The sequence below is a fragment of the Ursus maritimus genome, unplaced genomic scaffold, assembly GCF_017311325.1.
Source record: "Ursus maritimus isolate PB19 unplaced genomic scaffold, ASM1731132v1 scaffold_4, whole genome shotgun sequence".
Classification (NCBI taxonomy): Eukaryota; Metazoa; Chordata; class Mammalia; order Carnivora; family Ursidae; genus Ursus; species Ursus maritimus.
In genome coordinates this window covers 43,974,297-43,987,334 of record NW_024426552.1, presented here as the reverse complement: position 1 = coordinate 43,987,334, position 13,038 = coordinate 43,974,297, and the positions used below count along the sequence as shown (strand labels likewise).

Here is a 13,038-nt window from a genome sequence, read left to right as displayed (position 1 = left end):
CCCAAAAGACTCCACTCCCATAGTATTAGAAGTTATACAGCAATTCAGTAATGTGGTGGGATACAAAATCAATGCTCAGAAATCAGTTGCATTTCTCTACACGAACAATGAGACTGAAAAAAGAGAAATTAGTGAATCCATTACATTTACAATTGCACCAAAAATCATACGTTATCTGGGAATTAACTTAACCAGAGATGTAAGGGATCTATATTCTAGAAACTATAAATCACTCTTGAAAGACATTGAATAAAATATGAAAAGATGGAAAAATATTCCATGCTCATGGATCGGAAGAATCAACATAGTTAAAATGTCCATGCTACCCAGAGCAATCTACACTTTCAATGCTATCCCGATCAAAATACCAATGACATTTTTCAAAGAACTGGAACAAACAGCTCTTAAATTTGTGTGGAACTAGAAAAGGCCCCAAATCGCCAAGTTGAAAAGGAAAAACAAAGCTGAGGGCATCACGTTGCCGGATTTCAAGCTATACTACAAAGCTGTGATCACAAAGACAGCATGGTACAGGCACAAAAACAGACACATAGACCAATGGAACAGAATAGAGAACCCAGAAATGGACCCTCGGCTCTTTGGGCAACTAATCTTTGACAAAGCAGGAAAAAACATCCAATGGAAAAAAGACAGTCTCTTCAATAAATGGTTCTGGGAAAATTGGACAGCTACATGCAAAAGAATGAAACTTGACCACTCTCTCACACCATACACAAAGATAAACTCCAAATGGATGAAAGACCTCGATGTGAGACAGGAATCCATAAAAGTCTTAGAGAAGAACATAGGCAGCAACCTCTTTGACATCGGCAACAGCATCTTTTTTCATGAGACATCTCCAAAGGCAAGAGAAACAAAAGAAAAAATGAACTTGTGGGACTTCGTCAAGATAAAAACCTTCTGCACAGCCAAGGAAACAGTCCAAAAAACTAAGAGGCAGCCCACGGAATGGGAGAAGTTATTTGCAAATGACACTACAGATAAAAGACTGGTATCCAAGATCTACAAAGAACTTCTCAAACTCAATACACGGGAAACAAATAATCAAATCAAAAATGGGCAGAATATATGAACAGACACTTTTCCAATGAAGACATACAAATGGCTGACAGATACATGAAAAAATGTTCAAAATCATTAGCCATCAGGGAAATTCAAATCAAAACTACACTGAGATACCACTTTATGCCAGTTAGAATGGCAAAAATTGACAAGGCAGGAAACAACAAATGTTGGAGAGGATGTGGAGAAAGGGGATCCCTGCTACATTGTTGGTGGGAATGCAAGTTGGTACAGCCACTTTGGAAAACAGTGTGGAGGTCCCTTAAAAAATTAAAAATTGAGTTACTCTATGATCCAGCCATTGCACTACTGGGTATTTACCCCAAAGATACAGATGTAGTGAAGAGAAGGGCCATATGCACCCCAATGTTCATAGCAGCATTGTCCACAATAGCTAAATTGTGGAAGGAGCCGAGATGTCCTTAACAGATGACTGGATTAAGAAGTTGTGGTCCATATGTTCAATGGATTACTCAGCCATCAAAAAGAACGATTTCTCAACATTTGCAGCAACATGGACGGGACTGGAGGAGATAATGCTAAGCGAAATAAGTCAAGCAGAGAAAGACAATTATCATATGGTTTCACTCATTTATGGAACATAAGAAGTAGGAAGATCGGTAGGAGAAGAAAGGGGGGTGAACAGAAGGGGGAATGAACCATGACAGACTATGGACTCTGGGAAACAAACTGAGGGCTTCACAGGGGAGGGTGGTGGGGGAATGGGATAGGCTGGTGATAAGTATTAAGGAGGGCACGTATTGCATGGTGCACTGGGTGTTATACCAAGTAATGAATCATGGAACTTTACATCAAAAACTAGGGATGTACTGTATAATGACTAACACAATATAATAAAAAAATTATTATAAAAAAATGCAGATTCTTGTCAGTAGATCTTGGTGGGGCCTGAGGGTCTTCATTTCTAACATGGTGATTGCTGCCTGTGGAGATGTGTCATCCACAAGACCTTTGTTGTTGGAGGGCCTAAATTATCAGAGAGCCCAGATCATAGGAGAAGCATGGCATTGTAAATGCAGCTGCCATGTTAGGAGAGAAGCAGGCAAAAGCCAGTTGGGGTCAGGGAGGCCAGCATATATGTATCACAAGGGACCTTGGAGGCTGGGTGAGGGGTTTTATTCTTTACCTTAACATAATGCAAAACTATGGAGGGATTTAAAACTGGGTTCAGATTTGTTTCTTATGTATTAACAGAGGAAGTTGCCAATGAACATTCATTCAGAAAAACAAAACTTAATTTACTTGTTTATGACAACTTGATTTGATATCTTTAAAAAAATTAACCTCCAGTTGCATCATGACTAGCCAGATAGGCAGGAAAAAGAGAGGCACTTTTTGATATATTTATTAATCCATTTTCCTGGATTTCCAGCATTCTTTAGAATGTTCATAGTGAAAGAGAAAGTGAAGAAAAAATAACATAGATAAAAGAGGGTTCACTGTGGATATTCTGCAAAAGGGTTGAGTAAGCAGCATGATGTGCAGAGGTAGCTTTTTTTAAAAAATGATTTTATTTATTTATTTGTGAGGGAGAGAGAATCCCAAGCCAAATCTGCATTGAGCCGGCCAGGGCTCCATCCCATGACGCTGAGATCATGACATGAGCTGAAAATAAGAGTTAGAGGCTTACCTGACTGAGCCACCCCGGTGCCCCTAGAGGTAGCTTTTAACATAACCAAAACTTGGCTGAAATTTCCTGCCCTCTTAAATTTTGTGTCCTTATTTCCTAACTCATTTTGTTACCTCTCTATCAGTATAAAAGGTCTGTGTTCCTGCTTCTGGCACAGATTGTCTTTTCAATGTCAGCTATTTTAATAGATAGGTTTTGGTGTTTCTTTGTAGTTTAATTTGCATTTCTGTGATGATTAATGATGGTTAACATCATTTTGTGCCCCTATTTGACTTCTGAATGCCATCCTCAGTGAAGAGTCTATTCAAATCGTTTGCCAGTTTTTAATTGGATTATTTGTTTTTTTTATTTTTTGAGTTTTGATAGTACTCCATATATCTGAATATGAGTCCTTTATCAACTATATGATTTATACATATTTTCCGAAATTCCCTGATTTGTCATTTTATTTTAGATCTATTTCTTGAACAGCAAGTGTTTTAATGAAGTTAATTATTAATATTTTTTCTTTTATAGATGGTGCTTTTGATGTTGTATTTCTTTGTACATTTGTGTCTATTATCCTTTTTGTGTATTATCTGGATCAAAGCTCTTTTGCACACAGATTTCCACTTGTTTCTGCATAATTTGTTGAAAAAACTGTTTTTCTCTGCTGAATTACTTTTGTACCTTTGTAAAATCAGTTGTCCATATATTTATGGGTTTATTTCTCGACTTTATTCTGTTTCACTGATCTATTTGTCTATGTTTACAACGATACGACACTGTCTTGATACTGAAGTTCTATATGAAGTCTTAGCATCCGATATTGTTAGACCTCTACCTTTGCTTGTTTTCAAAGTTGTCTTGACTAACATTGTGCATCCTTTGCATTTCCATGTGAATAATAGAATCAGCGTTATCAGTTTCTATAAGAAATCCTGCTGTGATTTTTATTGGGCTTTTATTAAATCTGTAGATGCATTTAGAGAGAATTGACATTTTTTTCAATATTGAATCTTCTAACCCATCGTTCTGTTTATTTAGGTATTCTTAAATTTCTTTCAGAAAATCCTTTTTTTTTTCTCTTTCTGGGTAGAGATTTTGCACATTATTTGTCAGATTTACCACTGCTTTCATATGCTTTTAACTGTGGTCCATAGGGTCCCTGCATACATAGATCCACATGTTTACAGATAAGGAAATTATGCAGTATGCCTAGTTTTGTAAACTGCTACTCATGCTTAATACAGAGAAAGTGAAAGCTCTAGAGAAAGGAGTTTCAGTCCCTATTCTGATATCTTCTGCATGTCCCTTTTTCCTTCTCTTAGGAAATTCATTTATTAAAATAAAAGGACAAAGACCCCACCAAAAAGGAGAATTGCAGACCAATATCCCTGATGAACATGGATACATAAATTCTCACCAAAATACTAGCATATAGGATCCAACAGTACATTAAAAGGATTATTCACACTACCAAGTGGGATTTATTCCTGGGCTGCAAGGGTGATTCAACATCTGCAAATCAATCAATGTGATACCCTACATAAATAAAAGAAAGGACAAGAACCATATGATCCTCTCAATAGATGTAGAAAGAGCATTTGACAAAGTACAGCATACTTTCTTGATTAAAACTCTTCACAGAGTATGGATAGAGGGTACATAGTTCAATATCATAAAAGCCATCTATGAAAAAATCACAGCGAATATCATTCTCAATGGGGAAAAACTGAGAGCTTTTCCCCTAAGGTCAGGAACATGGCAGGGATGTCCACTCTCACCACTGCTGTTCAACATAGTACTAGAAATCCTAGCCTCAGCAATCAGACAACAAAAAGAAATAAAAGGCATCCAAATTGGCAAAGAAGTCAAAATCTCACTCTTTGCAGATGACATGATACTCTATGTGGAAAACCCAAAAGACTCCACCCCAAAATTGCTAAAACTCATACAGGAAATCAGTAAAGTCCCAGGATATAAAATCAATGCACAGAAATCAGTTGCATTTCTATATACAAACAATAAGACAGAAGAAAGAGAAATTAAGGAGTCAATCCCACTTACAACTGCAACCAAAACCATAAGATACCTAGGAATAAACCTAACCAAAGAGGCAAAGGATCTGTACTCAGAAAACTATAGAATACTCAGGAAAGAAATTGAGGAAGACACAAAGAAATGGAAAAATGTTCCATGCTCATGGATTGGAAGAACAAACATTGTTGAAATGTTGATGCAACTAGAGCAATCTACACATTTAATGCAATTCCTATCAAATTCCATCAACCTTTCTCACAGAAGTGAAACAAATAATCCTAAAATCTGTATGGAATCAGAAAAGATCCCAAATTGCCAAAGGAATGTTGAAAAGGAAACCAAAACTGGTGGCATCACAATTCCAGACTTCAAGTTCTATTACAAAGCTGTCATTATGTATGGTACTGGCACAAAAACAGACACATAGATCAAGGGAACAGAAGAGAGAACCCAGAAATGGACCCTCAACTCTGTGGTCAATCTTCGACAAAGCAGGAAAGAATATCCAATGGACAAAAGACAGTCTCTTCAATAAATGGTGTTGGGAAAACTGGACAGCCACATGCAGAAGAATAAAACTGGACCATTTCTTTACACCATACACAAAAATAGACTCAAAATGGATGAAAAACCTAAATGTGAGATAGGAATCCATCAAAATCCTAAAGGAGGACATAGGCAGCAACCTCTGTGACCTTGGCTGCAGCAACTTCTTGTTAGAAGTGTCTCCAAAGGCAAGGGAAACAAAGGTAAAAATGAACTATTGGGACTTCATCAAGATAAAAAGCTTTTGCACAGCAAAGGAAACAGTCGACAAAAACAAAAGACAACAGAACAAATGGGAGAAGATATTTGCAAATGTCTTATCAGATATAGTGCTAGTTGGGGCGCCTGGGTGGCTCAGTCATTAAGCGTCTGCCTTCGGCTCAGGGCGTGATCCCAGCGTTCTGGGATCCAGCCCCACATCAGGCTCGGAGCCTGCTTCTTCCTCTCCCACTCCCCCTGTTGTGTTCCCTCTCTTGCTGGCTGTCTCTCTGTCAAATAAATAAATGAAGTCTTAAAAAAAAAAAAAAGATATAGTGCTAGTATCCAAAAAAAAAAAGAGCTTACCAAACTCAACACCCAAAGAACAAATAATCCAATCAAGAAATGGGCAGAAGACATGAACAGCCATTTCTCCAAAGAAGACATACAGATGGCCAACAGACACATGAAAAAGTACTCAACTTCACTTGGCATCAGGGAACTACAAATCAAAACCACAATGAGACACCACCTCACACCAGTCGGAATGGCTAAAATTAACAAAACAGGAAACAACAGATGTTGGCAAGGATGTAGAGAAAGGGGAACCCTCCTACACTGTTGGTGGGAATGCAATCTGGTGCCCCCACTCCGGAAAACAGTATGGAGGTTCCTCAAAAAGTTGAAAATAGAGCTACCCTATGACCCAGCAATTGCACTACTGGGTATACACCCCAAAGATATAAATGTAGTGATCCGAAGGGGCACCTGCACCCCAATCTCTATAGCAACCATATCCACAATAGCCAAACTATGGAAAGAGCCCAGATGTCCATTGACAGATTAATGGATAAAGAAGAGATGGTGTATATATATATACAATGGAATACTACTCAGCCATCAAAAAATGAAATCTTGTCATTTACAATGACATGAATGGAACTAGAGGGTATTATGCTAAGTGAAAAAAGTCAATCAGAGAAAGACAATTATCATATGATGTCACTCATATGTGGAATTTAAGAAACAAGGTAGAGGATCATAGGGAAAGAGAGGGAAAAAATGAAACAAGACAAAAACCAGAGACGGAGACAAACCATAAGAGACTCTTAATCATAGGAAACAAACTGAGGATTGTTGGAGGTGAGGGGGGTGGAGGGATGGGGTAACTGGGTGATGGACATTGGGGAGGGTTTCTGTTGTAATGAGCACTGGGTATTATATAAGACTGATGAATCACAGGCCTGTACCCCTGAAACAAAGAATACATTATATGTTAATTAATTGATTTTAAATAAGAAAAAAAATAAAAAGTAATAATAAAATAAAAGGAGATACTAATATGATTTATGAAATAACTAGATTCTGGTGGGACCACATGGGTGGGCCATCTAAAGGGGACATCTAAAGTTCAGTCTGTGCCTTTGACTTACCACTGTTTTTCTCCCCTTCTAGCAGAAATGCCAAGTAGTCCCCCCAAGCATGCTCCCCTAAAACAGGTCCAGTCATTTCTCTCTCCTTCCTGACCAGAGAAGTAAACTTATTCCTGAACTTTTCCTCACAAATGTGGCTAGCTTCATCTCACTTCTTCAAACTGGCCACCCGGCTTTGGTCTGGCCAACCCATGCTAGACTTGTGCATCATGGGTAACATGTTCTCCTCTAGCTCCATTTCTTTCACACTAGAAATCAAGATTCAAATTGGACTTACTGGTTAAAGCCCCATGAACCTCTACTCTAGGCCATAATTTCTTGTATTTTTTTTTATTTTTGGTTTTTGGTTTTGGTTTTTTTAAGTGCGAAAGGTGCTTTTATTATAGCACAGGGACAAGACCTGTGGGCAGAAAGATCTGCACAGTGATTGTGAGGAGTGATTGATTATATACTTTTAAGTTGGGGGTGGTAGAGAAAAAGGAAGTAAGGCAATCTCTAAAGGGACTGTCATAAGTTAAAGAAGATTTATGTGTTATTTTAATCAAAGCTCAGATAACAATGAATTTTTTCTTACTTTTCTCTGCACTTATATCTTTTTCTAGAACATCTAAAAGATTTATGTACACCTCTTCAAAATTGCTGGAAGATGATTTAGCTACTGCTTATCTGTTTTATATAAAATATATGGACTTGGGCTTTCCATTGAAGATTTGTAACCAAAAATTCAAATTAAAAAAACCACACTGTTTCTTCTTAAATAAGGTTTGGTAGTTTGTATATTTTCAGGGCATTTGTTCATTTCATCTAGTTGACATAATTTTTGTACATAAAGCTATTCAAGATATGTATTTAGTGTCCTTTAAACATTATAGCGTCTGTAATGATGTATCTTCTTTCTCTTCAGATATTTGCATTTTTGGTCATTTATTAACTTAAGTCTTTTCTTGGCCAGTTTGGCTAAAATCTTATCAATTTTATTGATCTTTTCAAAGGACAAGCCTTTTCATTTCTTTGATTTTTCTCTATTATTTTTCTTTCAATTTAATTGATTTCTGCTCTTATTTTTGGGGGTCCCTGGGTGGCTCAGTCATTAAGCATCGGCCTTTGGCTCAGGGCGTGATCCCAGAGTCCTGGGATCAAGCCCCGCATCGGACTCCCTGCTCTGCTGGGAGCCTGCTTCTTCCTCTCCCACTCCCCCTGCTTGTGTTCCCTCTCTTGATGGCTGCCTATCTATGTCAAATAAATAAACAAAATCTTTACAAATAAATAAATAAATAAATAAATAAATAAATAAATTTATTTTTGCTTGCTTTGGATTCAATTTGTTCTTTTTATAGTGTCTTATTATAGTGTCCTAATGTAAAAGCTTTGAACATTAATTCAATCCTTTTTTTAATTTAAATTGAATAAGCCAACACATCATTAGTTTCAGATGCGGTTATTCATCAGTTTCATATAATACCCAGTGCTCAGCACATCACTCCTTTTTCTTCTTTAAAAACATTTAATGATATAAATTTCTCTTTAAGCACCATTTATCTATATCCCACACATTTAAATATTTGTATTTTCATTTTCATTGTATTTAAAAAAGATTCTTCTTTCCCTTGTTACTATCGCTTTGATCCATGGGTATTTAGAAGGCTCTTTTTTTTTTTTTTTTAAGATTTTATTTTTAAGTAATCTCTATACCCATCATGGGGCTTGAATTTACAACCCCGAGATTAAGAGTTGCACACCACCGACTGAGCCAGCCAGGCACCTCTAGAAGGATAGTTTTTAGTTGCCAAATATATAGAAATTCATGGATATCTTTGTCTTATGGATTTCAAGTTTAATTGTTATACTTTATATTTTGCATTAATTCCATTATTTTAAATATTACCCAGAATAGGGTTTATTTTAGTGAGCATTCAATGTGCCCATAAAAATATTGTATATTTTGCTGCTGTTTGATGGGATATTCTATAAATGTCATGTTAGTTGACAGTATTTTTCAGGTCTTCTCTATTCTTACTGATATTCTCTCAACTTGTTTTATCAATTGTTGAAAAACGAGTACTACAGTCTTACTCTATAACTGTGAATTTGTATATTTCTCCTTTCCATTCTATCAGTTTTTAGTTTAGGTATTTTGAAGCTTCATTGTTCAGTGCTTACATATTTACTGTTATTTTGTCTTCTAGATAAATTGAACACTGTATAATTTTGCAATGTCCCTCTTTATCTCTAGTAATATTTCTTGATCTAAGGTCTATTTTGTTTGATGGTCACTCCAGCTTTCTTTTGAGGAGTGTTTGCATAGATCTGTTTTCCATCCTTTTACTTCTAATTTAATTAACTGTTTATATTTGACATGTGTTTCTTCTGAACTGTATATAGTTAGATCTTGCTTTTTAATCTAATCAGATAATCTTGTCTTATATTTGGTATATAATACCATTTATATTTAATGAAATTATTGATGTGGTTGGATGAAAAGCCATCTTTTTAGCTAACATGATAGATGTTTTTCTATCCATTATAACTGTTCTTCATTCTCTTTTTCTTCTTTTCATGCCTCTTTTTGGACTAATAGAGACTTTTTAAAAGATTTATTTATTTGTTTTAGAGAGAGGGCAGGCAGGGGGGAAGGGACACAGGGATAGGGAGAGAGAGAATCTTAAGCAGACTCTGTGCTAAACGCAGAACATGATTTGGGGCTTGATATCACAAAGCTGAGATCACAATCTGAGCTGAAACCAAGAGTTGGACACCTAACTGTGCCACATAGGCACCCTGGATTAAAAGAGACTTTTTTAAATTTCATTTTATATCCACATTTAGCTTAGTATTTATACATTGTCTATTTTTTTGGTGGTTACCTTAGGATACACAGTATATCACTTTAGTTAATCAGTCTATCTTCAAATAATATTATGCCAAGTAATAATTATATCATATTGAAATAAGATGGTACAGGTATGCCTGGTTCCTGTATAAAATATACAGTGCTACCTTAAGGGAACAGGGGCATCTTAGTTTGTGTTCTGCTAGACTCTGAAACATGATTTGAGTGCAAATAATTTACTTGTGAATAGTTGATGAGTGAGAAAGTGAGGAAGAGGGAGAGAAAAGGAAATGTAGCCAATAAAGTGTGATTTATAAACAAATTACAACTGTGGACAACCAAGTTTAATCATTTCTTGGAAACACCAGAGGCCATGAATTTCAAAAAGTTTATATCAACCAAAGGGCAAAGGATTGGGGATATTTATTCACCAACTACCAACGGTCGTTGGTTGATAGATGATCTGGAGGAGATTCTATGAAGAACATTCATTTCCCAGTTCTTCTAGTCTGCCTGGAGTGAGGGTAGAATATCTCTGGCCATCAGAGAAAGCCCTCAGATGCAGTTGTACAGCTAGAGAAGATACAGGCAGCCATCAACATTATCTGTGATAGGAATCAATGGGAGGTGTGATCTGCGACTTAAAGTATATGAGCCATTCAATGCTAACTTTATACAGGTCAGAATATCTCTCAAGCTGCCCAACCTCCAAAAACCTAAAGTTCTGGTTATTCAAAAAATAACAAAAGAAATGATGAAACTTGTTTTTATAGGCTTAGAAAAGCTGAAAACACTGTTTTATAGTGAGTCATAGGATAGAGTTTATACTACATAGCATTTAGCATAGGACCTCTTAATTAAAAGGGAGTATCCCCTGACACTTGCCAAAATTCCACAAAAGGAGTGATGGGATGTTATTTTATATCTTTGAACTCTAACTGAATGCTTATAATACAGTTACTAGTCACATTATCATCACCTATTGGTTCATTTCTTGTAGCATCTTATATACAAGGTAGCCAGACACACAATACTGTGTCATGGCACTCAGCCTGCACGGCCATGCACAGTCCCTCTGCATACAGTTTGTCTCAATACTATTCATGGAACTCATTATTTTTCTCTCAATCATTTATAAATGTTGTGCTATTGTCTTTGTATTCTCAGTGGTGCAGACAAAATGTTTCTGTATTTATCTTTCCTTTATCCGTAACCCAGTCTCTCTATCTAGAAGGTTGTAGATATGCTCTTTACCCCTGGAGTCTGGGACTGTTTGCCAGGAGCTATGCTTATAGTTGGGATGCTATAAGTGCTATCCACTGAAGCTTATTAAGCTTAGAAATCCAAGATTTCCTTTGTTTCTAGGAAATGGCTTGATGATCTGCATTTTGGACTGATTCTGACTTGCCAATTCTAGAATCAACAGCTCAAAGAATGTAAACATACCGTAGATCCCTTCAGTAGGAGGTTCTCTCCTAAAATACTTTTAAAAGATAGATACTCCAATATATGAAATTTTCTGATGGGTTTGAATATTATATGGTTTCACAGCACTTCTATTTTGAAGTAACGGTGTCCTTATTCACAAATCTTTATCTTTCCCTTTGCCTAGTTGAAGAGAGAACAGAGGACCTTGCAGAAACATGGATAGAATAAGCATTTAAATCTCCATCATCCCCAAAGATGCCTCTATTAAATCCCTCCATTTCTATGACAAGAACCATTTCCTTCCAATACGGTACTTGATTTGTAGATATTTTGAATTCAATGGGCTTCAATGTGTACACTCTTCTTGTCACTCCCTGTTTAGATTGCCCATCACATTGATGTAATCATTTTAAATTCATGTACTCTTTGTGCCCTGTAAAAAGTCAAACGTAGGCAGAAACAGGCCAGAAGAGCTCTGCAGTGCTGACTTCAGTCTTGGCTTTGCATCCCCTACCTTGCATTCCTGTTATGTCTATTCATCAGATTTTCTGCATGCATGATTCTTCCTCTTAATTCCTCCCTACGGCTGCTCAGCAATATCAGGCTGTCACCTAGAGATTTTGCAACACCAATAGGCTGCCAAAGATATTACAGATTCAATCAAATTATACGTTTTCCACTTTGAGTTCCTTTAAATTGAGATATCCAATAGAAAAAGTCACTAAGCATTCCTTATGGAGGGGCCAATGAAAGAAAAATAAATATTACACTGACATTTTTCATAATCATTTCAGAAATCAGAACCCTTGCATAGTGACACCTAAGCAAATGAAGATATATTGCATTGTCTAACCAAAGAACTAAATTATTTTTACTTGAGTAATAGTAAATGTGCGAGAGATTATAGGAGTAGTAACTATGTAAATTTGTGTTTCTGCTTTATTAAACATGAAGTGATATATACAGTATACTCCTAATATCTGAGGAGATATGTCCTGAAATCTTCCAATATCTGCAAATTCTGAAATACTAATATTGCCAATAATTTTCCTGACAAAAGATGCTATGTATTTTCATACAATTGAGCCATACTTTTATTCAATGGTTTACTTTTTATTTTATCCCAGTTATGATTCTTCTCAGTAAAATTCACCAATCTCCTATATTCTATGCTTTTTAAACATTTTCTTCACTACAAAGACAGTTTTCTTTCTTCAGGGACAGTTTCCTCCAAGAAGTCACTTCACCCGAATCTCTGAACAGTTGAAAAATAGCAAGCTTTTTTTTTTTCTTTCAAGTTTTTTATTTCAATGCCAGTTTGTTAACATACAATGTAATACTAGTTTCAGGTGTAGAATTGAGTGATTCATCACTTACATACAACACCCAGTGCAACATCACAAGTGTCCTCCTTAACACCCATCACCTCCTGCCCACCTCCCCTCTAGCAAACCTCAGTTTGTTCTCTGTAGGTAAGAGTCTGTTTTATGGTTTCCCTGCCTCTTCCCACACCACATGGTCATCTGTTTTGTTTCTTAAATTCCACATATGAGTGAAATCATATGATATTTGTCTTTCTCTGACTGACTTATTTCATTTAGCATAATACTCTCTAGCTCCATCCACATTATTGCAAACAGCAAGATTTCATTCTTTTTTGTGGCTGAGAAATATTCCATTTTATGTATATACCACTTCTTTTCCATTCCTCAGTTGATGGACTCTTTCCATAACTTGTCTATTATTGATAATGCTGCTATAAACATTGGAGTGCATGTATCCCTTTGAATGAGCATTTTTGTATCCTTGGGGTAAATACCTAGTAGTGCAATTGCTGGATTGTTTCT

General features: G+C 36.3%; 1 pseudogene; it reads right to left on the bottom strand.

Annotated features, from left to right (window-relative positions):
• The window catches only part of LOC121100495, a 13,233-nt pseudogene extending 6,062 nt beyond the window's left edge, over positions 1–7,171 (bottom strand).
• Positions 7,172–13,038: the final 5,867 nt, after the last annotated feature.